This window comes from Harpia harpyja, chromosome 1 (assembly GCF_026419915.1).
Source record: "Harpia harpyja isolate bHarHar1 chromosome 1, bHarHar1 primary haplotype, whole genome shotgun sequence".
NCBI lineage: Eukaryota > Metazoa > Chordata > Aves > Accipitriformes > Accipitridae > Harpia > Harpia harpyja.
The window spans coordinates 63,230,960-63,254,560 of record NC_068940.1 but is presented as its reverse complement, the minus strand read 5'-3'; the positions used below and the strand labels follow the sequence as shown (position 1 = coordinate 63,254,560).

The window sequence follows — 23,601 nt, the reverse complement described above, 5'->3', positions numbered from 1 at the left end:
GGACGCTACTAGGAAAAGCATGAGAGTTATGGCTGATGTAATAGCAGAGCTCTGAAACTGAAGTTGCAGGAGGTCTTGGTCACTCCTTTTTTCTTGGGTTGAAATTGGCAGTCTTTGCCAGCCTGTCTCTATTGGAAGTAAAGAGACAGTCCTGAACTAGAAGCAAAAAGTTCTTCTTTTTTTTAAAAAAAAAAAAAAGTCTTACAACAGCACAGGTATCTTAACAGGCTTTTTAAGCAAAGCTTTAGATTTATATTTACAACTTTATGCAGATCCAAGATTACAGAGATAGAAGAGATATTTAAAAAATAACAATTCTGCATGGTTTATTTTCATGCATTGTAGAAGAATGCATTGTACACTCAGAGACAGAATCAGTAACTCAACCAAAGAGTGATACATTTATTGTGTTCTGCAAGAAGGGCAATTATCATCACATCATAATACAATCCCATAAAAAAAGATTCTCTCACCCTGAGCCAACACACAGAAACATAATGCCTTCAAAGATTTTTTTATAGCCCCCTATTCTAAAATTTCCAGGGTTAAACAAAAAAACCCAAAACACACACACAAAAAAGAAGATTTTATTTTAAAAGTGTTCTGACCGTTAAGGCAAAAAATGTGCATTTTTTTTAAAACCTTTTTGTAACCAGGATTAGCTAGCAGAAGGACCAAACGTTAAAGCCTGGGTTTTCATTCATTCCTCCAAATAGCCTCCAAATAGCTCACTGTTGCATTTTTACTGGTTTATATCTTACTTACTAATTTTTGCATTAAATCAAAGTAATAGTCTTTTCAATCTGTTATGCTGTCTTCCACAGTAGCCACAGGCAGATAATTTATGCAACAGTTTAAACTTTCTTCCTTGATAAGGAACTGTTTGATATTGTATAGATGCATAAAGTTCCTTAATCACCTCTGGCAGGTAGTAGTTAGATTACATCCTGAAAACTTACGTGCTGGATGATAGCCATTCCTTTGACTATTTCTAATACAAGCTAGCATTACTGTTGTTTGTGTACTAAACGTCCCTGTAAAGTAGGAAGGCCTATCTAGAAACATGGGCCATATATGACTTGTCAAAACAATTGATTGAGTCTGGCTGCTCTCTTATCTTATTTTCCTGAGGCACAACTGAGAAGGGAGCCGCCAGCCACCTAAATAGTTCTATGCCCAGCCTTCTTTCCAGCAGCCCAGCATGTGACAGTCACAGAAAAATGGGAAAATGGCAGTGAAGGGCTCTTGTAAAAGAAAGTAGTGGTGACTGGGATAGATCAATGATTCTGGAGGTGGCAGGGAAGAATAGCCAAAGCTTTCCTTCATAGATATGGACAGACATATGCTGCATTGTGCATCAGCAATATTTCCATTGCTTCAGAGAAGCATCAGATCTAGCAAGCATACACAATCTTATTGATTTGGGCTTGTTCAGTAAATCCAGTGCCATATGGATTCATCTAATTTACTGTGCAAGTGCAAATCCTCTGGTCAGTCAGTCCGTTATGTGCTGGCCACATGACCATGGAAGAGCCATGGCACATGGCTCAAGTGCTTTTATAAGAAGCTGTGTGACTGGCCATATCAGAAACACTGGGCATCACCAACATAAATAAATAATGGCAAAAAAGATTGTCCAAATATTAAGGTACCAATCTAGCATTCAGGTCACTAAAATTCAGTTTTGCTCTACAAGAGATTCTGTCTGTGGTCCAGGACAAATCACCTAGTGTTCCCTTGGTGTCAATTCTGTTCACTAGATTAGGGGCATGATAATACTCTCCTGCCTTAGAAGCCTGTTGTAAGGATTAATACATTAAGGATTCTTAAACATTCAGATCATATGTTATTGGATGATTACCCAAGGTAGCAAGAAATGCCAGACCCTTTTATTAATCCCATGAAGTTCATTGCTTCAAATCTTGAGGCAGTGAGGCCACATTTATGTAAAAAGGATTTCCTGCTATCAGTTTTAAACTGAAAGGCTATGATTTCATTGTGAACCCTTTGTTCTTGTGTTCTGAGACAAACTGGTGCACCTTCTTGACCTTCTCTAAACCATTAATAATTTATACACCTCTTTCATTTCACCCCTTACTCATCTCGGCTCTTACGTAAATACTCTAATCTTTTTAATCTCTGCATGTATGGAACTCTTTCCATGCCTCTAATCATTCTCATTACTATTCTCTATTTCCTATTTCACTTATAGCCTAAGTGAAATGAAGTGACCAAACTGAATGCATATTCAAAATGGAAGGTTACTATTGCTTTATGTAAGATGTTTATAATAAATTCGATTTATTTCTAAATTTCAGGATCCTCTTTTTTTTTTTTTCCGGTGTGTGTACCTCTGAACATAGCTGCTGTTCATTTAGGACTTCTCAGGGTGTGCAAGCAGTTCTAATAATTTTTTTTCCAATGTCCATTAATATTTTCTTACATTATCAGCTGCTGTTGGAGTACAGGCTTCCAAACTGTAGCTCCCTGAATTCTGCACCCTGGTGTTCTCTCTGTTTTACTCTTATTTAACTACTTCTGTCTCTCTGTCAGCACAGCTGTTTCCTGAGCTTTGCTTAAAAATCCTGTTTTTATTTCAATTTTATTTCTGTTACTCAAATAATTAGTATCCCACCATATCCTGTACTGCTGCCTTATACCATTGTTTTGCATGAACCCAAACCTGACCATCTGGGCACAATGAGAAGACCTTCACTCATTTATTGCACTGGTCTGTCTGTTTAGTTTGGCATTCCCATATCTGCTCCCACGAACAATCTTGCTTATCTCTTGGGATCTTTTCCTGTCTGTTTGCCTGCCTTTCTGTTTTGCTTTAAATCAACAGTCTCCTGAACGTCTTGATTGCCAACTGTGCCATACCATCATTTTGTGTTACCCATGAGAAGGTGCCCTTGTGCTCAAAGTCCTGTTGATGCTGACTGGGTTAAATCCAGCTGCAGTGCAGCATGGACCATTGTCTGAGCACAGTAATCTCAGGCCAAACACATACTTTGCAAAACACACATGGGCCTCCCTAGTTGGAGCTGTTACCTGTGTGTCCTTCAGACAGGTACTTCCCAGAAATGTGTGTAGCATCTTACAGGTGACTGTTACCAGAAGTAAAGTCTATTCTCACCTTCTGCCAGAATTGAGATGTGCAAAGACTGTATTGCATACTGTCTTTTAATTCGTCATCCAGCTACATATATGCACTCAGATATTTATGTCTGCCAAGCAGACAGGCTCTCTAACTGGTCTTAGTGATGTCTGTAATTTCATATATGCGATGTTGTCCATTTCATATCAATTCCTAAGATTATGACTCAATTCTCTATAAACAAAATGTCTCAACCACACAGCTCATCCATCATCTTATATAAGAGATAGCTTCATGTGGTACTTACTCCTCGCAATCTGGTCCATGCCAGAGTATAAACTTTTTTACTCTCATTAATCCCCACTTTCAGTACAGTGTTGTGTTGAGAGAGCAAGCGCATGTGCATCTCAAGAAAAGAAGCAAATATAATAACGTCATCCATTGCTGGAATCCATCTCACAGAGACGCGTGCACTGTGTTTGGGAAAACCAGTTCAGTATTTGCTACTAGTAGTGACTCTTGCTCCATGTTGTAGTTCTGGAGTCTTCACAACACTCAGTCATCCAACTGTACTCAGAATGCAGCTTTTCTGATGAGACTGCTCACAGTGCTGGTACCTAGAAGTGAGCTGGTGAAAATGTTTGCTTGCAAAAAGCTCAGTCTGTGACTCTAATAGCCATTTTTTATGTCTCTTGATGCTTTCTAACAAATTCTGCAAGCTGCTGCCTTAGCAGCCACAGCATCCTTGGTTTCCAGCAGGACAAATACTTTAGGCAAATACTTCAGCTATAATATTTTTATTCTTCAAATGCCTGTTCTTGGACCCATGACTCTTCTTATGTTGCATCACTACGTGTTAAAACCTGTCTCACAGGCTATTTGTAAGAGCATGCAGTATCTAGGAGGACAGTTATTCGTCCTTATAGATCATTGGCTCCTATTTGGATGTTACTAGACAGTTTTCATTTCTCTTTTCTATCAAGGACTTCATTGCTGTTCAACAGTGGCAGTTACACCTGCATTTGGACTACAGGAAGTTCTAACAGATAACATCATTTGGGGAGGAGAGGTGCTTATGGACAGTGTGTATTCAGCCCACTGACTTCAGAAAGGTTTACTGTCTTTCATCACTTGGTAGACACCCTTCTTAAATCTAACCATTTATCAGTCTTATTTATCAGCTGGAATTATAATGCAGCTGGAATTTAATTGGTTGCCAGTCTAATAACATAGCTTCAGACATTATTTGACATGAATATGTGTGTGTGTGTATATATATATATACACACACACACACACTAGCTTTGGGATTGCTCACACGTGGCAGACATCTCTTCTATAGGCTTCCTTTGTTACCCACACTGCTGCTTACCACTCCTATGGTAGTTTCAGTTTGGGGATAAGACATATTTCTAGTCTTCATCCCTGCCCACGGACTGGGCATTTTTTTTTTTTGTGTGCTTTTCATACTGCTTTCTGATGTCTGCCCTAGATCATGGTATCAGCCTCAACATCTCCTGGTTTTCTTTAATTTGAGCCAGTAGATTGCTCTGAGTTTTTTTTCCTAGCATCCACTATTGCTTTGATAGTTTCCTTGCATAGTGCAACAGCCTTGGTTATTGGAAGCTATGTTGTTGCACTGGATGTACATCTCTTGACAGTCTTTCCTGTGAGAAAATTGTCTGCCACATACAAATCTGTCATTAACAAGGAATCTTTAATGTTTCCAGAGTTTCACGGGGCTACAAGAGTTGTCAGCTCTTGGTATAATTATTTCCTCTTCTGCTTGGCTTTAAGTAGAAAATAACAAAAACAGCACAACAGCCTCTTGTCCATGATCTCCTCCTGTGGGGTCACGTTACTCATTAAGTACTTTTATCAGTCTACCCAGTGTTTCAGGTACAACAGCATCTTATTCGCTTCTGTTCCATCTTTTCCCAAAAGGATAGTAAAAAACCCTTTAATGTCATTTTCTCACCTTTATTCCTTTGTGCATATACTCAATTACTTCTTTAACCTCTTCCTTGTTTGTGTAGGTTATTTTGTCTGGAATTCCACCATCACATTTTTAAAAGTCCCTCCAGGCCATCTGTTTACTTTACTCCTAGCTTTATTTTCTAGTTAATCATATTTGAAGGGGGAGGTGTGTCTCTCTGGAATTATTGCTGCTGACATGTTTCTGCAACATGTACTGGACAATATTACAAGAAGACTCCATGTTTATAACACTAACCTGGGTTTTTAATAAGCAAACTATTTACACAGATGCTGAGACTGCAATTAACACCGAAGGGATGTGCATGCAGATTAGCTTACATGTGGTCTTTCAGATCTCCCTACAACCTATGTTCTTCTCCTTGGTTTCACACAGATTGCTGTACTGCGTTATCTTTATTTACTTTTGCAGCCTAAGGAATTGTACGTGATTTAACAGCAGCTAGAGAAGTCAGATGCTGAGCTCTTATCAGTAGCGGTGGCAGCTGTTATTGCAATAAATTGGTCTTTTCCAGCTTGACTTTATATTTAGGTACTCACTTAAGCAAGACTGAATCTATGTTAAACAGAATTCCTCTCAAAAAAGGGAATTTTAAGTATTAGCTCTGGCAACTTTATGTATTTACTAGGAAAGCAAATTTTCAAAACTTTGTGCTCATGTTGCATATATAATAGAGGCATATGAAGATAAAATTACCGATTTTGAGTACTGATGAGCTTTTCTTAAATCCATAACTGGTCTTGTACACCTTATCTCACTCGGACTGTGTCACCCATATAGGAGTCTGAAAAGTCTGTGCCTAATTAAGCAGTGTATTATGCTGATAGAAAAACCTTTAACATACTCAAATTTACTCTTTGATCATAGACTATGATGGTATTGCCAAGATAAGGATAAAAGGCACATTTAGAATTACTTTAGCTTAAATATTTAAACATTACTATTTCTAAATTCAAATGTATAGAGAGATGTTCTAAAAATACATGAGCTACTAAAAATAAACTCTAAGCTCTTCCTATAGTTTTTGACTCAAGCAGCTAAACATGGCAAAATATATCACAATATTTTGTTAGGACATTAAAACATGACCATTAAAATATGGTATCTACTGTGGAGGGCTCTTTAGTCAATAACTCCTGTGTTAATCTAGAAACATCCCGTAATAATTCAGGCAAATCTGAGAAAGAAATGGCAGTTCAGACCTTATGCTTAAAGCATTGTGTTCTTTAGTGTAAACTAGCAATGAAAAATTCATTTCACATTTAAAAATTAAACAAACGTCTATAAATACAAGATATGGCATCAATTACAAAATGAAGATTATATTGCCTTTAAGAAAATCCAGCTAATTTTCATTCACCCAAATACATTCAGTCTTACTTTAAAATTAATATATAGAGAGAGGCATATTGCATTTTTCCAGGAAGAGAGACAGAATATGTTTTCTTACTTCACACTGCAGTAGAAGTGGCCACATCTGCTCACCTCAGAAAGCAGATGGATGTTCAAATACTGTATCAAAGTATATATTTCAAGGAGAAAATTTAACTGCCTGGGTGTCACAGTTTAATTCAATATAGCTGAAGCAGGAAGATTAGAATTTTTAAAAATTTCCTGAGTTAATTGATTGATGAATAACAGCTTCCAAGAACAGACCTTTATTCATCTCATTTCATATACTCTGATCTGAAATTCACTCAGATTACCTCAGGTCGTAAAAAGTGGTAACTAAGGACACACTGAAGTGTGCACTGCACACTGCACACTTGCAGTTTCTATTTTCTAGCATTTTTCTGGGATTTTAATTTACTGGAGATACATGACCAGAATACATATTTCTGTAAAACTACTTTTAGAGCTTGAGTCAAGAAATATTAAGGGCAAGTATTTTCCCCACAGTGTTTCTGTGAAGAGCAGTAATGACCTTGTGCCATTTCCCTCTCTCAGGAGAGAGAAACTTTTTACAACTCTTAACCATAGACAAATGGGTAAGCTTCTCAGCAACAATGATAAACATTTTTATAAAGATGGTTATTGATGCAAATGCTTCCATGCTTTCTGCCAGATTAGCTTTCCTGCCCAATAGCTTATACAATTGAAGAGGTGTTTGCTAAAATGATAGCTATATACTTACAAACACCTTAACAACAGAAGAACACCAGCACGACGTCTAGAACATGAAAACTATACACATCATATGTTATTGTGGATTTATCTGACTTTATCACTGATGAATGGTTTTAAAACATTGGATTCCTTTCACTTGTCCATCCCCAGCAAGCATATAAATGTCAACTCTTTCAATTATAGATACCTAATAGCAGGCAACCAAATTGCCTAAATAGTAAAAGGGAAATTTAAGAGATTTAGGTTTTGAGATAGCAAGAGCCAATTAGAAACATAATAAAAAGCATAAAGATTTGGAACATAGTTCAAATTATATCTTCTTAAAGAATGACCTACGATGCATTATATTCAGCAGCTCCATAGCTTGCAGTTTACCTCATTTGAACCGGGTACAGCCCTGTACAGAACATACATGTTTTTCATAGGGACACTGTGACAGGATGTTCCACACTGAATAGGCATGTCACACAGTGACTATATTTAGCCCTTCACTGGGCAGTGAATGGAAGACAAGGAAAAATACCTTCCTAGTCACCCAGACTGAGTGAATGAACAAACATGCGATCTGTGAACAACTGAAGGAAAAATTAAAATTCATGGAGAACTTGGGGTTGTTTAGCATAATCCTAAAATGTGTGCTGTTCACACAAATTTATATAAAAAAATGAATACTTGTTCTTCAAAAATAAATAAATGTTTTGCAATAGAACTCCATCATCTCTGATGCTGATCATAGTGGTTTTCTTTTGTCATGAGAGTGATCAAGTATGACCAGTTTTAAGCAGGCCATATCATGTAATTATTATCAACATCCATATATATTCAATTGGACAGGTAATTTTTTTCTCACTGATATTGGCTTCCATCAGCTCTATGGATAGACCTTCTTTTTGTCTTCTAGAATGTTCATAATACTATTGGGAAATTGATTTCTAAATTATAAATGGGCAGGGTCATTTATAATAAACAGTCATTTTTAAAAGATCAGGTTTTTGGAAGTCAGTTTCTAACATTAATATGAACTGCCATTGCAAGGGGTTTGTTGAGCACAGCTAGAGTAAACAGGACGAGCAAAGTACAGAACAATAACATTATAGAATAGAATAACATTATTGAGCAGAACAGATAAAACGGGATGCCAAAAAATATATGGTGTGAGGAGTCAGAAGGTTTAAGAAACTATGAACTTTAAAATGATTGTTTCACTTACAGCTTGGTGCTGATAATTAGTTGTCAACTAACTGGTATCATCTAAACAAGTAGCTAGCTGAGTTTACTAGCTGTATATAGGTAACTGTGTAGAAACAGCCTAAAGCCCAGGCTCAGGCTGAATTTGTCACTTCTCCACAGTACTTTCCTGCAAAAGCCCATTCAAGGGTCAGCTCTACAGCAACCCAACTAGCGCACCTAGTAGAGAAACCCCATGCACTTGTGAAAGCACATGAGGTTATGCTTACTTGCTACATGGATGCACTGCAAGATACTGTGACTGATTTGCCCTCAGGATGGCATCATGTTGTGAAGGTCAGCAAAATGAGATGGCTGAAGGTTCTTCCAGGAAGGCCTCACCAAGTCCCACTGCAAAGCCAAATGGTTTGTGTGAGCTCAAGCTCCAGCTCATGGAAAACTCATTGTAACAGACGTACAGTTTCAAGGTTTCAAAGCATTTTGGGGCCACACAGCTCACATACAGTGCGTAGGTATGGCCAGAGGCTATTAACAGTTGAGATATCTTTGTATCTACCTGCTAAATTATATAAATAACAAGTAGGTCACATGGCCAAATACCACTCTACATGTTCCGATCTTAACACTGTAAACAAGAGGTAATTGCTTCCACAGAGCAGTGGAATGAAGGTGCCACAGTATTAGCAGCATCACAGCAAGTGACAGGCTCTGATGTGACAGAATAATAATAGAAAATACATCTATTTCAGGGAGAAAACATACTAATTTGTAGTCAACTCCACACAGTGGAGAGATACTGAAAACAACTCCTTAAACTGGCTTCCTAAGAAAGATGGTAGGATATTAGCTTATTGCCTCTCTTTCCTGAGAGACACAACCAAGTGCATTACACAGAAGAATAACGAGTGCTATTTTTTAAAAAGGGTAGTTAACTATTTCTACTAATAACACTTGACTCTTCATATAAACTTTTCCATCTCACCTGCACCTCACAGCACTTTGTGAAAGTTGTGTTTTGTAGTCCCTTTCAGCCAGGGAATTCAAAAGCAAAGCATTGTCAAAGTGGGGATGCCTCTGAGGAAACACCAAAGGAGGAAAAAACATGCACAAATGATTTCTGTTGCTGCCAAGAACATTAATCTCCTGTGTCCTCATCCTTGCAAGTTCACACCTGGAGGAGGCTGCATATCAGAGTTATAGAGGGAAGGGTAAAGGTAAGCAGGCTGACTGGAAGGAAGCAGTGAGGGGAAAATAAGGGCCAGGAAAACCTTGGAGGAAGTACGGTTTGATAGAACAGAATGTGGAAAGCTCACACAGTTGGGAGGGACAAGACCTGGAGGTAAAGATGGTTCATTAACATTTATAGAGACTGTCAACCACCTTGGTAAGTAGACCACAGATATGACAACCCTGCACTGCACTACAAAGTTAGTTCTAGTGGGGAATATGGCATCTGTTGCACAATGAGTAACATTTCACCACAATTTAGGGGACAAAATAAAGAAGCATCTAACAGAAGCTACTAGGAAATTTAGTAGACAACAGGTAATTCTCTACACTACAGACTGGGGTTTGCTTTTCCCACAACTGCTAAATGAGAGAAGGCTCTACTTAGCTCCCAGCTAGTGGAAGACAGCTGAGGTCCACCTGTCTATATTAAGAAGTGTATTTCTTTCCCTTATGTCATTATTCTTCTACAGAGGTCAAGGAATGCAAGAAAAACTCTCTGCTGTGCAATTCACTAGAGCAGAATACAGAGCTCCTCTTCCAAAATCCTTTAAGCAACATCTTCACTTTGTATCCATTGCTAGTAGAATCTATAATCTACCATATGGAGCTCACAGTAGACACTGCATTGGCTCAATTCCAGCAATTATCTGAAAAACACTGTTTCAGCCACTAAATCTACAGTTTTAATCAACTTACAAAACCAAACCATCCCCAGCAGTGAGCCACTGCACTCCTCAGTGTTTAGGCCTCATGGAAACAGTGATTGCATCTGTCACCCTAAAAGACCTACTCTCTCTTAGGCAGCTCTTCACCACCCCTACAGTCAGACTCCACACTTAAAATTCATCCCTCTGAATTTAGACAAGATTTTAAATACAGAACAGTGCCCCAGTTGTTGCTTATTTGGACCAGAATTCCTGTGAATGATAAATGACAGGGTTTGAGACAGAACTGTTAATGAATGCTTATCTGTATCATCTGATTCCTAGCTGACCACAGACTTCCATACTGCTCTTATAATATGTTTTATGGGAAACCTTCTAGTATAATTGAATTTCTTGGCTACCATTTCTTTCACACCAAGAAAAAAAGGAAAAAGCTGAAAAAAAACTGGTACAGACCTTATCAGTGCAATTTCCAGATAATCCCACTGTTTAAGCGAACAACAATGCCAAAAACATTTATTTCTAAGATCTTTAATTCTAGCCACCCTTGAGCCTTGCAAAATCAACTGCACCCTAGAAAGAAAGCAAAATACAGTAGATCAGTTCATCTTTTCTATAGTAGATCTCTATTCTGTGCAATGCTCCCACCTGTTTAGTAATGTGGGACGGAGTGCAATTTCCTGTTGTATCAATCCCAGGGAACACAAGTCCTGCTAAGAAACACAAGTCTCTGTAACAAATATGATCTTTAAAGAAACAGTGTGCAGGAGGCTTGAAGTGTTTGGTTACTAGCTAGCCATGTAGAATGTATCACATAACACTTAAAACAGTCATCTTTTCACCAGACATTAATTCTATCACCTCATATTAAGTCTATCACCAGATATTTAACTCTGTCTGGCCAGACTCCCCTACATCTTATCCCTGTGCATTTACACTTATTTTAATTTAAAATAAAGAGTAGGTAAGGTGGCCATCCAGTACTGATGGGACATATAACATCCTCTTTGTAATAGCACAAGGTGCTCTGCATTAAAGAATTTTTTAAAATATCCAAATTCTTAAATATTGGCATACTACCATATAGACAAATTGATTAAAACATATAGCCAAAAACCTATTTGTCTCTAATATTTTGTCCCAGCAATCTGGAAGAAGTCTAAAACACATTGCTAAAAATAATCTTTCCAAAGCAGACAAACATTCAAGTAAACTTCTGTTTACTTTTACTATTGTTTGATCACTGTTGTCACCAAGAGCCACAGTCATGGACCATGAAGTCACATCACCTTAACTATTGAAAAATTAATATTTACTATGTAATTGAGCTTACTTGTACATTGTGAAAGGTAATTGTCAAAGGTTTCAGGGCAGAAAACTGAACACTTGATGTCATCAAAAGTGAGACAAATGTCTGGTGTCTGCCCATAATACAGTGTAATTCAGTGCCATACTTCTGCAGTTAACAATACTATAAAGAAAACAAACCATATCTTCCATAGAATTTTGCTTTGTATCCCATATCTTCACTTCCTGTCTTGTTTGCATACTTTTGTTGCCTTGTATAAATACACAATATCTACATCCTCATTTTTCTAAGGAGAAAACATCTGGCGTTTTTTGCCTTCCCATCAAGTTTGAACTGTCTTTAGTTTGGTAGAGTTAAGATGCATGTGGAAAAAAAAAATCAAAAGCCTCTACATTATTCAACAGTGTTTGACAGGAGTACAGAACTAGGAAAAAACATATCTTTGAAGTGCATGTGCTATCATACTGTGACATTATATTACCAGGTTGTGATAAAACATGACACTATGTGAAATGATGATACACCTTTGTCATGGAGAATTTTGGCTGCTTTGGAAGAGTATCACTTGCTGTTCTGAGAAAGAAAAATTCTAAGTTATCAGGAAACTTACAGGATGGCTGCATCCAACACTGAAGAAAATTACTTGAAAATAGTTTCAACTTCACTGCCCAGAGCATACATTAAATGCATTATCTGTATTGAGCTCTGCTGCAGCTCTAAATTTAGTGAAATGTGGTTTTCACTGAGGCTAATGAAACTGGTAATCCCTATGGAGAGTGAAATTTCAGGGGTTTTTTTATTCAGTGGCTTCTCATTTCCCAACCAGATCACCATAGGCTACGATTTATCAGAGCTCAGGAGCTAAGGTTTGAGGGTCTTTTTAAATACATGAATAGGAAACCTTTTTGGAAAACTTGGTGTTGAACGAAGAAGTGATAATGATACTATTGCACTACTATAAACTCAGAACAAAGGTAGTAGGTACCTAGCCACTGAAATTGCCTTCTTTTGACTGAGATCTAAAATAGAAGTGTAATTAGCAGAAACCTTTCAAAAGATTTTTTTTTTTTTTCCCCTCAAGACAAAATGCCTATACCCTTATTTCAGTAGGGTATGAGGCTGTAGTTCTACATACTGCCAGGTCACATAGCAGTAAACCTTTCTTCTGGCTTAACTGTGGGCGCATAACCATAGTTCTATTGAATTTGCTAGATGACACAACCTGGAGCTTATACTGGCTTCATGGTTTTGAGACAACTGTATGTCACTACAGAAACACCTGCTTCCCCCTAAAATTGGAGTGATACAGATCATCCATACCTGTCTGGCATAAAGTCAGCAGGAGCAAAGCTAGCCTACCAAAAATTTTCAGAGAAGTCTAACCTAGCCATGTGAGTGGGGTTGTTTTGTCCTGTGGCCAGGGTGGTTTCCATCCAAGACTAAGAGCTCTAATGTTTGATTTACTGTATCATCATTTTATAGCTTGTACACAGATCCAAAGATCAAACAAACCCATTTGATGCTCAATAAAAAGTTATAAGGATGGGACTTACCTCTAGATTAAGACATCTAAAGATAAGGTTCTACATGTGAGCTAGATGTCCACACTCCCACTGCAGTTAGTGGCGATCTAATCAATATAGCTGATAGAATCCAAAAGCAATTCAGCTCAAAAGTCTGTTCTGAATTTGGCAGCTCATAAGGCCAGCATGGTTAAGAGCACTGTTTCTGTGGCCAATTTTATACAAATGAATGACATGTCTGTCAACCCACTTCATTACTTTTGACTCCTGAACCTAAATGACCAAGGACCCACGCATAGCAGGATCAATCATACAGTTTTGTCACAAGGCTGAAATTCACATCTCTAACATACCATAAGGGCCACGCTACTTCCACAGTGTCATCACTGTCTGTATCTGTACTTCATCTCTGTGTCTTTACTTCAAAGCTCCACTTAAAAGCAAACAAACCAGAAGCATAACAGTTCAGATTTGGTTTAACACCACAGCTCAAATGGTGTAAGTTCCTATCAGCATTAATACCTCTTGGAGAAACATATAATGGTATAATCTACACAAAGCACCTAAAATTACCTAAATGCTTGAGGTACTGATCTGCCTGCTGAAACATATACAGATCCTATACATACTCTAGGCAGCCTTTGCTGACTAGCACCCAAGAAATCTAATGTGGAATTTAAATCTCCCCCTACACAGACTTTTCAGGCTCTCCATCCAATAATTACACCTTGGCATTATGGCGAGGTTCAAGCATTCTCTCACGCATGACATTTCACTGAAAATGGTTCACCCCTCAGGGAAAGTTTGGATGAAGATGCTGAAGATATCCCCTGCAGATCAGCTTAAAGCTTTTCAGCTTCAGATGAGAGTCTGACTGTATTAGTATCAGCTAATCGATTTGGGGAACAAAATTCTATTGCCTTAGGTTTAGCCTGTTTTACAACTGCCCTATAGTTTGCTGGTAAAGCTGAATAGTCAGAGACCAAGTCTTACCAGATGTAGCAGAGACTGGAAATTGGATGTTTTCCAGCTCAGCAATTGGTATAGACACTATCTGGATTATGCAGTCTCTTATTAAGAATTGTCAAGGATTAGCCAGAACTAAAAACACTTGTGGGATTAGGGGTTTATTTATATGGGGACAATCATGAAAGTGAATTAACTAAAAATGTTACTTTAAAGAGAAGCTGTAAAACTGCATTAAACCCTAATGTGGATGTTCTCCTTTAGAATTACATTTGAATGATCTAACTTCACTGTAGAAGTAAATTAAATTAAATTAGGACCACTTGAATTCTGGATAAGAAGGTCCTTGGAGGTTTTAATGACGTTTAACTGATCTATTTCTAAGTCGCATCTTTGGTTGACTCACATTAATTTTCATGAATTGCTCCATGTAGATAAGTCTCAAGTTCTGAAATGAGGAAATCCCACAAAAAGAAAAGTGACTGCTAAATTAACGACAACAAAACATTTCTAAAAACAGGTGCAACACAGCTTGTTCATCTGCAAAGGCAACAGTTAAGTAATCACAATGAGTCTGGATCTGCATACTGAAGGACAAGATTTAGTAACAGACTCTCAAATAAGCCTTCTTGTGACACTGCCCAAGTGAGGCTCCTTATATACTTCTCACGTTGAAAACCACTTGCTCTGTTAATTGTTGTTTAGCTAGTTTTACACCAAGATTTTAGGAAACTCCAACCATTTTGGAAGGCATTTAGGCCAAGGTTAAGATTTATAATTAAAGAGCTGTAAACTAGTGACATGTCAAGAAAGCAGCTTTCTTTTCTCTTTTTTTCATTCCAAGTTCAAATGCTGGAGGCAAAAAGAACAAAACAAACCTCAAAACTCCCTTTTCTTTTTTTCCATTTCTGTAATCTACATAATCCATGGTTGACAACTTCTACCCAATCTAGTTTTTCTATGGTATTAGAAAGCCAATCGGACAAATGGCATTACTGACCTTTCTGCTTTATGGATGTTCAATAACCTATTTCCAGAGGGGAAGGAACTACATGGCTCTATAATATTATTGATATTTGAGTCTAATTATGCACCAGTTCGTTTGTCGTAAATTCAGCTAGTTCACCATTGTCATCTTTCTATTGTGCATCTAGAGCTCCTTCTGTGCTTTTACTGTCTGTAGAACAAATGCTATTACAGATACTTATATTTGGGGTGTGCATAAGAATTCATTCCCTCATACAAGGTTTCCTTTTCCTTAAGAGGTGCAATATAAAAATACACATTTAAATTTTAATACCAGGCATCATAAATAGGTTTTCCTTACAAAGAGATAGTTTCTCAAGTCCTTCTCATGACATGTGCAGTAATAAGCATCATATCACTGTAGATGGGTTGTAGTTACTGCTGTTCAGGGAGTATCTCTGTACTGAGAGGTGAAAAAAAGACTGGAATCAGGCTAAAAGCTGGTGAACCATTGGTTCGATTCCTTTTGTCTTCACCAATGCCAGTAGCTAAGGGTAAAAGCATCCATATTATGCTTCAAAAGAAGCAAACTCAAAGATTTTCCTTGGACACAGGATAATCTGTGAAGGCCTGACCTCTGTTGCTAATAGCAAACACATTTAGATTAAAATGCAGGTCTTAAAATATCCTACTCTTGAACACGTGCACCTACAAGGATGCTATGTCTAATTTAGGCCTTTTGGGAGACTTACTATTTTCACATCATATTTTACTGATGTCTTAGTATAGTTGCAGAAATAAAGTACAACATGTTGATTCAGTAACAGCCACGTTTCAAAAATGAAGCTTGATATGGTACTTTCTCCTCACTTAAAACAATAAAAGATACATTGTACCAAAACCCAAAGCCACTTCATTATTGTTATTAATTATAGTCTGAAACAACATCCATGCTATCAGAGTTGTTAAAGGAGCAGAAAAACTAAAAAGTTGTTGTAGAGCTTAGCTTAGCACCTTTATCTTTTTCCATTATGGAATGAAGACTTCAGCATTTTGGTTAATAATTCCTGATGTTTTACCCATTATATCATCATTTTCAATAGAAAGGAAACATAACTTGCCTATTTCAGAGCACTGAACAAACCAACAAAAGTGGGAGGGGGTTGCATTTATGAAGAAGGTAGAGAATGCAATCTGTCTCTGAACTTTCTGGAAAACACAAGAGGCTAAAACCAGAGAGGTTAAGGGGACGAAAGTTTGCCAGCTTTAAAAATGAAGAGGAAGCCAATTTAACCTTGACTTTCTCAGTGTTTGTGAAATCCTAGCATTCAAGCAGACCTTTAAATGAAAAAACCAACCCTGCTTCTCAATTATTCTGGGCTGACAGGGACTGCAGAACTTCGGAGAGCATGGTTCTGCAATTCTGGTATGCTGTTGCCCATCAGAATATCCTGATTTTATTTTCCACTGGAAAAGATAAATTAATGGTTTCTTTTTTGGGCCCTGAACTAGTAATGGCTCAAGCACATATCTAAATCCTTCTGATTTCTAAAATACCATGTTTTTCAGGACTGTGATTGTCTTTTTGTTACTTTTGTACAGACTCTTCCATGACAAATATAACAAGTAAAATTGCAAAAGCCTGCCTAATTCAGCAAAAAACCCACCCTGCTTTCTGCTGAGTTAATGAGCTGAATCAGCTCATGAGTGGTTGAACAAGTAACAGTGCCTGTAATAAAAGAGGTTGGACCGTGGGGCAGAAGTAAGGGAGGGCAGAAGAGGAAGCAGGGGAGAACAGAACCTGAAATCCTCTTTTCAGCAGTAGCAAACTATTAAATGCGCTCAGAGATCTCAACTCTTTGCAGGTTTACAGATCCAAGTATGATGTCTGAAAATAGGCAGGCCTCTCTGCCTTTTTCTTTTCCCTTGTTTCCCAGGGGCATAGTTCTGCTAAATGTGTAAAAAGAGCTGTTAAATCTTGCAAGATTTAGCAAAAACTTTTTTTTTTAATTGATGTTCAAGTACTTCTAGTAGCTCCAGTGCATTGAACACTGTCTTATAGTGAAAGTCCTACCTACTTAATAATAACCCTGATGCTTTCTCATGCTAGTCAGCAGTATTAAGTCTCCAAGCAAGACGTTTTTATATGGCTTTTCAAAAAACAGCTCATGCAGTTAAACTTGGGTCCTTTCCAAGTACCCTCTTTTGACTACACATCACACTCCAAAATTTAAAAGAGAAAAGTTTTCCTCTATGAAAGTCAACATTAAAAGCTTTTAATAAAAAATGTTTTACAACTTTAACTGTGAAACTGCTACAGAAGACTATATTCTCATGATGCACTGCAAAATATTTGGGGGCAGAGGTACAGAAATTTGTCTGGAATTTTCTGTAAATAATTATTAACGCACGCTGGCAGACTTTGGTGGAATGCACTAAAACGCAGTAAAGAAAAAATGTTGCCCTATTCTATCTATATTTAAATTAGACCTTTGTTCAAAAGCCCATTTCAGATCAGAATTTTTTTGCTTAAACCGACATTGGAAGAGATGAACTATTTAAAAAAAAATCCCCCCAAATGAAAAAGAGGATTATCCAATTTTATTTTCTACCTAGTTTTGATTAAAACTCGGTGATAAAACCCCTCATATGCTATCCTACGTATAAATTGATATATAAGCAGCATCTACAGAAATCCTAAAAATACAAGCATCTTTCAATGCATATCAAATATCACACACCAAACTTATCAGCCTTCCACTGTGAAATAATACAGGTATAGGTACAGGTACCACAAGGTCCCACATGACAGTCTTTCATGCTGCCTTCTGCTCTTTTCCAGTACTAGAAATACTCTCATGACAGGTTCTTTTACAAAATTTATCATAAATGGATAAAATTGATGGTATTTTCACTCTGAATGTTACATTTACACACCCACAAATACACCAGTAGATTTTTACTGTGGTTTTATTTAAGCAGCTAAATCTTACCATTGATTGGAGAAAGGAAAACAGATGTGTGTGTGTGGAGGAAATGAAAGTGTAGGAGGGAAGGAAAGCAGAACCAAATGTGAACTCCTGCATACAAAAGATGTGGTAGCAAGTGGGGGGTGTAACATATGATAGAACACTGCTTTTAACTTAATTTTAACATTCTTTTGGACTGGTAAATACATCACACTTATACCGCTAAGATTCTTCAGCCACTTGCAAGCAAGAATAGGAATGTAAGAATAGAAGAATGGTAGGAAGGGACTACAATTAGAGAGAATGCATGGATAAGTCAGCAGATAACAAGCAGGAATATAGAGATGATTCATGGACGAAAAGCAAGAAGGAAAAGCAGAGTGGCTAGAGACTCTCTAGAGTCTCTGGAGACTGAGGTTTGCCTACTGAGCTCTGCAGCACTGGGACTGTGGCTGCAAGATAGGTGGAGCATATGCTGGGTATGGTATGAAACAGCTGGAGTCTGAAGGACAGAATGCACATGAGGAAATGCCATCTTACTCAAACGCAGACAGCCTGTCAATTATCCTCCACAGTTCCTATTTTCAGAGTAATAATTGATTCCCCTGTTGAAGGTAACAGAAGAGGCAGGTGTGCCACAAACCTTTGGAAATTAGAGTTGGACAACAAAGAATTCAAAGACCAACAATTATGGATACTTTCCTGTCGTGGTTTAACCCCAGCCAGCAACTAAACACCACGCAGCCGCTCACTCACTCCCCCCCCCCCCCCAGTGGGATGGGGGAGAAAATCGGGAAAAGAAGCAAAACCCGTGGGTTGAGATAAGAACGGCTTAATAGGACAGAAAAGAAGAAACTAATAATGATAATGATAACACTAATAAAATGACAACAGTAATAATGAAAGGATTGGAATGTACAAATGATGCGCAGTGCAATTGCTCACCACCTGCCGACCGATACCCAGCCAGTCCCCGAGCGGCAATTCCCCACCCCCCACTTCCCAGTTCCTATACTAGATGGGATGTCACATGGTATGGAATACCCTGTTGGCCAGTTTGGGTCAGGTGCCCTGGCTATGTCCTGTGCCAACTTCTTGTGCCCCTCCAGCTTTCTCGCTGGCTGGGCATGAGAAGCTGAAAAATCCTTGACTTTAGCCTAAACACTACTGAGCAACAACTGAAAACATCAGTGTTATCCACATTCTTCGCATACTGAACTCAAAACATAGCACTGTACCAGCTACTAGAAAGACAGTTAACTCTATCCCAGCTGAAACCAGGACATTTCCAAAGGCTAGCTGTCAAAGGTCTTCCGTCTCAGCTTATCTCTAAAACAGAGATACAATATCTAGCTAGCCCACAGAAGATACCATGTTGTTGGCAGCAAAGCTCTTTTCAACACATGGGGTACTATAAAAGTGTTAAATATTATTGTTGTTACTACTACTAAGAAAAACCAATAAAATATAGTATTGAACAAAGGGCAGCACACTGTAATATGGTTACATCCTGCTTGAAAAAATATCTTTTTCTGTCAATGGTAATAAAAATATACTATAAAAATGGAAACTTGTAAAAATAAATCTCAGATAAGTAATCTAAGGAGGGTGTGAGTGATATAAGAAACGCATTGGTTTGCTTGATTGCTTTTATGCTAAATGACTTGGGGATTGGACTGAATACTCTAGACTGTCATTAAGACTCTCTGTTAAGGTTGATTTCTCCAAATCCATTGCTCTGTCAGAATTTGGTCATTTATGTGTCTGTTGGGGAGAAAAATCAAATATTATAAACTCTCAAGGCACTGATGTAACTCCTGTATTGTAATTTTTTTCAGTTTGAAGCCACCACAGACCACTTAGATGTTGCAAATCTCTTTATTGCCTCCACAAGAGTCTGGACACACTGACCTTTCTTTACCCTATGCAGCTTTGAGTGGAATAAAGAATATGCTGGTTTGCCACGAGGCAGTGTAGCTTGGGTGTACATATCCAAGCTGACTTAACTAACCTGTTTGGTGACTGACAAAAGTCCATCCCAAAGCAGGATGAGTCTCAGTAAAGACTTTTAAAGCCTAAATATATCAAATAGCCAAAATGAAACCCCAGGCCCCTGTCCAGCTAAGCTGTGCTTGGTACCCAAGCTAGCTGTTTTAAAGCCAGCTCAGGTGTATCATGAGGAACTAGAGCTGCATTGCTAGATTGCAATGTAGGTGTATGATGAGAGATGACTGTAGATATTAATCAGTTTTAAAAATTAAAAAAAGCTCAGGATAAGAGCAGGAAAGAGACAAAGATAAATTTTTAAAGGAAATAAGATTTTACTTTCTGGAAATTGCCATCTGGACATAAAGCCTGATTAATGAAAATTTAGTAATGTTTTTAGCATCTAATCACATTTGCCTAGGGTGGTTTTGGCTCCCACCAGTGCTGGTTATCCAGTAAATTCCTAACTAGTGAAATACATGACATTTCCTCAGTCATCTGAAGCTTTAGTGGGAAGATTTCTCGAAAGAAACTGATCGCAGTCCAACAGGTTCTTCTCAGGAATGCCACAAATTTTGAAGATTTCTATTTTTAGCTTCCTGGGCAACAAGCTTGCTCATTTGCTTATTTTGCTGAGCAACTTCAACAAGCGATAGTAAAAGCCTTCTCAGATGGGAGCACTACTTTCTTATGGATTAATTTTTACCTCACTTCATGTTTTACTTTCTTTAAGCAAAATATCCCCACAGGCATCCTATGTATAAAACTAAAGTCCTTAGTAAAGAATGTAGACAAATCTCCAATCCAACTTATTTTAAAAGTCATTAAATACTTAAAACATTTTAGCCTGGGCATAAGTCCCATCACTGTTTTGGGGAAGGGAGGGGAGCAAGTCTGTTTCTTAAGGCCTTTATCATTATAGAGGGAAAACATCAGCAACTTGCTGTGTTAAATAAGGGATGAAGGCCATAGGAGTTTCAAATCCCCTTTTTGGTCATGAACTGATCTACAGCTACATAGGCAATCATGTTATTTCATTAAGATGCAATTCATTAAGGAACTTAAGCCCACCAAATTGTACCATGAATGATTCTATTACCAAGACTAGAAGTATTGAAGACCTTTATCTATTGGGATTCTAGCTACTCAGAAAATGAATAAAAGTTTTATTTTAAAACTTTAAATATTAAAGATATATATATAATTTTTAAATTAGAGAGAATATGATCTTTAGTTTCATACGAACTGCTTTAGCAAGCTATATTTTTAGGCTTATTTACTTCAGCTGACCTGTTTTCAGTTCTGAGATTTCTATTAATCACCCTCTCATTGTACACTGTTACACAGCAAGTTGCTTTTATCACATAAGTTGTCCCAAAGAGGTGACAAATCATTGTATTTATGGGCAAATAGATGTGCTACAATATTTGAAGACACTAGAAATTATTTCTGTTGCACCTTCTAAGAGGAACTAATAGTTTCATTAAAGGGCAAAACAAAATGAAAGTGAATGTTAGCTTTTTCTGCCTCTATAATGTTGTTCTTTACTTGATCTTTAATCTTTCAGAGAGATTAAAAGAACAATACCTGTGCAATTTGTTTCATTAATAACATTGTTAGTTCAGAAGCAATGCTATAAAGATCTGCAGTGCTTGGCAGCAAGAATTATTAAGGACAGCACCAAAGACATGTAATCATGAATTTAAAATAAAAAGATGTAATTTACAAATCTCATTTTGCTTATTCTTTTGTTCACCTGTCATTGCAATTAGCACTACATTAAACGGCTGTGATAAGAAGTCATGGTAATAGAAGAAGCTTTTTTTTTTTTGTCAGTACATATTTGAAAGAATTTGTTTTCAATAGTATATCCTCTCTCACTCTTCAGGTGGGCCCCCTACTGCAACAAAATATATGAAATATATTAATATATATATTTATCTTTTTATAAATATATATTTTAAATATATATTTACATATGTATTTATATATATTTTATATATATATATATATGAAAACATATATTGCAAAACCTCAACATTTGCTAAAGCACTTGGGTATATATAGCATTGGACTGGAAAATACTTTAAATTTTTTTCTCTCTACCTAGCCCAGAAAAGATCAGATACTAAATTGCTGTCCTTTAAAATATATCTATATCCATCTACCTATCTATATATGCTAAATATAAAGTAAAATATAATTGAATAGGTTTGGAAAAGGTGTTCAATAACTTCCCTAGAGAAGCAGTCAAAATCCTGTTATCTGCAGAGATATTTAAAACTAAATTGCATAAAGCACTGGAAAAGTTTATGGTAGAGAACCGTTTTGCAGGGGTAAGGCGATGGACTATGTAACCAACAGGTCTTCCCTATCTCTACATTCCGTGATTCATATAGTACATGAAGATGACCAATGACTTTTTTTTTTTTTAACCAATAAAATGAAAACCAGCATCTCATGAAAATTCTGTCCTTCATTATTCTGGGAGATAATAAGGTTGAGAAGTCTGACACGTCCACTAATGGTTCTAAACTTGCAACATAATAAAATAAATTATTTAGATTTAAGTACCATTTCACAAGTACTGTATCATACTTACAATTCTAAAACATTACACCTTCTGACATGTTTACATTTGATCATGGTCCAACACAACTTGCTGTGTGCCTAAAGTGAAACAGCAAAGTCATACAGGTGAACAAAGGGTACACAATAAGTATTTAAGCCCAATTTGAGCTGTAAATCTACCAGTCAAGTTAGAGCAATAAATGATTGATCACATCAGTGAGAATTCCTGAAACAACACAGTGGCCTGGAGTCTTCCCAGCCTCACTTGGGATATTTACCAAAATGCCTAAAATTCACATTGTCACCTTGAGCTCCACCTACAGCCACTTATGAGAAAGCTGCTCTGCCACGCGATTCAGGCCACCTACAATCCAAAAGAAAAAAGAGATCGAACAGGGAGCCTCAGTTATTGATCCCTGCCCCAAAAAGGAATGCAGTCTGAGACACCCCTGGGAGCCCAATTGCAAATCCTTTCTTGGAAACGTTAGCAGATAATGCTCCGCATGACCCCAGCTACTCACCTATTGCAGCAGAGAGCCCCAGCTGACCCTGTAGCAGTACGCAGCCCCAGCTATTGCTTTCTCCTCTCCACAGGGAATAGAAGGGTCATATACTGGAACCATACAGAGTTTCCTATTGGACAGAAAGAGTAGTAACTCAGCTGTACACTGGCTGTGCCCATCATCTACTCTTTATCACAGTTTGGTGAGCCTTGAGTAACTTTCCTCACATGCTTACCTCCCTCAAGATACATCCCATGCACCTTCTTGAGAGCATATACACCCCCGTCACCAAAAATAAAAACCTGAGATCCACTTCTGTGGGTTGATTCTTCCAAAACATATTATGAATAACTCTTACTGACAACAGTGGCTTAATCCTGTTTGCAGACTGATAATAGAGTTTCTTGAGCACAATGATGAGTATTATACTGGATTGGAGTAGGAGGGCAGGTGATGTCTTCCACTTTCTCCGTACTTATGTAACGGTACGGAACAGTGCACAAAT

At 37.6% G+C, this 23,601-nt stretch overlaps 1 long non-coding RNA gene across 1 annotated transcript in view; it reads right to left on the bottom strand.

The window, feature by feature from the left end:
- The window catches only part of LOC128146276 (uncharacterized), a 74,561-nt gene extending 51,334 nt beyond the window's left edge, over positions 1 to 23,227 (bottom strand). The window contains exon 1 of the long non-coding RNA XR_008236721.1: positions 23,115 to 23,227. This is a non-coding gene — a long non-coding RNA (uncharacterized LOC128146276). The remainder of the gene's footprint in view (positions 1 to 23,114) is intronic.
- Positions 23,228 to 23,601: the final 374 nt, after the last annotated feature.